Source organism: Macrotis lagotis, chromosome X (assembly GCF_037893015.1).
Source record: "Macrotis lagotis isolate mMagLag1 chromosome X, bilby.v1.9.chrom.fasta, whole genome shotgun sequence".
Lineage (NCBI taxonomy): Eukaryota > Metazoa > Chordata > Mammalia > Peramelemorphia > Peramelidae > Macrotis > Macrotis lagotis.
Window position 1 is genome coordinate 160,466,299 of NC_133666.1, and position 3,633 is coordinate 160,469,931.

A 3,633-nucleotide genomic window follows, 5' to 3' on the forward strand; every position below is an offset into this window, starting at 1 on the left:
GAAAAATACCATAGAGAGTCAAACAATTTAATCTGGACCCTTGGATCTGTCTTTGTTTTCTTCTTCTGTTTCTCAGTAGGTAATAACTTTCCCATCTAGTACAAATTCTAGTCATCTTCTAACATTACTTCAGATTTAGATAGTCAAATGCCTTGAAAAATGATTCTGTCACACACCCCAACACACACACACACACACACACACACACACATAAACACACACAAACACACCACATGTGTGCATGCAGAACCATATACACATATATGTATATATATATATATATGTTTTTTTGGAAATTTATCTCTGTGTGCATAGATATGTACATATAAAATGTTTATATGCACATGCATGGCATATGCATGGAAGTGTATATAAGCACGGGAATACATATAGTTTCACATGTTACATTGTGTACACATACATGTATGACCTTTAAAAACATCACTGTGATATAATTACAAAAATGACTATTATCCTCATTTTTTTTAACAAAGGAAACAAAGATTAAAAACATAAATAACTTTTTCTTAATCATGCAGTTAATATCTGAGGTAGGATCTTATTTCTAGACTCTTTCATGCCTCTTCTTCATCTTAAAAATGGATACAATAACAATTTTCTCCATATATATTCTTGATTTTAACTGGGAAAAAATATTTATATTTTTCACTCCACTAACTCATGCTAAAAGGAAGAAATCAACTATTCGGTGTAAAACAAATCAATGAAGATTCAAAATGAATCTCTCCCAGATTACAAAGAATTTCTTTATTAAATTCTTCTTAGATAATCTATCTCCCTGCACATTTAATTTTATTTTGTTTGATACAAATTTAGATACTTTGTTTTATCTCCCTAAAATTTAAACTGTACATTAAACAATTTTGATTATAATCTGAATGATTCATTGATTTTCTTGAGATGATAGACAAGTCAGGTTTCTTTAGGCAAATTTATGTGATTCTGTGTGTTTATTCGTGTGTGTGTGTGTGTGTGTGTGTGTGTGTGTATTGTTCAGGGATGACTAGTATCTCTGATGTGAAGACTTGCTGAGTCTTTTGCAGAATTGCTCATCTAACTTTGGTGTCTACCTTTTCACCCAATTCTCACCTGGGACTCTAAGAAGATGTACCATGGCCAGTAGTCACATAATGGTACAAACTTATCTCAGCATACAGGCTAAACCATTGACTAGTTAGAGAGATGTCTGTTCCAACTAAAGAACAATTATTTCCCCTGACAGAATGGGCAGATGAGATCAATTTTGCCCCTAAAGCCATAGTGGTATTTGACATAGTCATTTTGGAGTGTTTAGAGCTTGGTTAAGTATCAGAGAGTACTAGATCCCCCACTAATTCATGGTCCTTTACTTGTCATCTTGACTGGTCCTGTCATTCTATTTTGATGACTCTAGAAGAGAAAATGAAGCTGATATGTTTGAGAAATTTGGCCTCATTAAATCTAGTTCACACAAAAATCAAGAAATCACTCTTTAATGTCATTGGTTATCTCCAAAAATAAAGAACAGGAATCAACTATATCTATAGATTTTTTTAAGTTTATTGTGCGAATGAATGGATATATATATGTATATATATGTGTGTGTGTGTGTGTGTGTGTGTGTGTGTGTGTGTGTGTGTGTGTATGCTTACTTCTTTCTCTGCAATTCACTTTTGATTTTAATCCTTTTAGTTATCTCTTCACATCTACATTCTCAAAGATTCTACTAGTTTATGTCTTTTATAATTTATTGGCAATTAATACTTTTCTTGGCAACATTTTAGGATCTCTTGTATGTGTGTGTGTGTGTGTGTGTGTGTGTGAGAGAGAGAGAGAGAGAGAGAGAGAGATTTATCCATTTAATCTGAAAAAAATTTATAATTATGTTTCCAAACCTCACTAATGACAAGAAATATTAGTAAATTATTCATAATAATAGCCTGCTCTTCTCCCAGTTCCCCTACAGTATTTGTCCTTTTCCTTGTTAGTTGCATTTATTTGAATTTCTCTGATTAATAATGATTTATCAGAATTGTTCATATTGATTGTGATGACTTGGACTTCCTCCCTTAAGGAACAATCTAATTATTTTTGCCTTTATCAGAAACTCAATGTAAATATTCCCCATTTACTTACTTTTTTAAAAAAAATAAAATATGTTTTTCAAGATCAAGGCAGAATGAACATGAGAGAGCAAGCTGAGAATTCAAAAAAGATTGCTTTTAAAGGCAACTTTTTAAAAAAAATTAGAGCAACATAATTATTACAGGTACACATTTCCAAATGCGGAAGAATATATAGACATACATATATGCATATATATGTGTGTGTGTGTGTGTGTGTGTGTGTGTGTCTGTGTGTGTGTGTGTGTGTGTGTGTGTGTGTGTGTGGCTTGGTAACTTTTTAAGTTCTTTTATAAACTTAATTATGTTCAAATGCTTTTTGTATATCCTAAATTTGGTTACAAACTACTCATGTTCACAACTATATCTATCCTTCCCCCCGAAAACCCTCCTCTTTCTCTGTCTTTCCTTTACTTCAAAAGGACATGATCATTTTCTCACTTACTTGAATTAACTATCTCAATGCTATTGCTCAAATTCAACTCTCAATCACTCCGTATTTTCAATCTAATATCAAATATTTTTATTTCTATCTTCATAAAAGCTTTCATTTACTTCTCTTTCTTTTAAGGTACAGAACCACCACTACTTCTCACCTCATTTATCATTGCAAGAGCTCTCTGGTTTCTTCAAATATCTTCCCATTCATATCCTTTCTTCACTCAATTGCCTAAACAAGATTTCTGAAGTACAGGTATGATGATATCAACTCTACTATCCCCCAACAACCAAATACATATTCACACATGCATACACACATACCACACACACACACACACACACACACACACACACACAGAACCATGCTGACACTGATTTCTCTAGTAACAAAAGCAAAATTCTTTTTTAACATTTAAAAGAAATCATAGATACTAGTAGCAAAATATAAAAAGATATAACAATAAAAATATTCCCCCAAATATACAGTGAGGCATTATGAATAAGTCTTAAAGGAATATAATAAATCAACATCATTATGAAAACAAATTCTAGAAATATATAAAATAAGATAATTTTTTGAATAAAGAAATACAATAAAAATGAAAAAAACATTGAGGTTGTAGCACATTTTCTTCAGTCTGTGAATGTTCAAAAATAAAAAATACATAATAATAATAATAATTGGTGGAAGGGCTATGGGAGAACATGCATACCACTGCACTATTGTTGTAATCATAGATTTATCCATTCATTCTGAAAAATAATTTTCAATTATATTTCCAAACTTCACTAAAATGTTTAAATACTTGATCCAAAAATAGTATTATGACAATAAATATCAAAAAGCTAAAAGACAGGAAAATGAATCAAATTCTAAAAAGTCACTTTAGTAGCATCTTTAGATCTAGCAAAGTGCTGAAAAAATATTGAGGAAACACTATTAAATTATGTCTATAAATAACATGGGTTTTTAGAAGACCATAAGAAAAGATGAAAAGGATGAAGTTGTAAAACCTTAGAAACAGTTTTATAAATTGCTATAGAGTGAAATAGGCAAAGGAAGAATAAT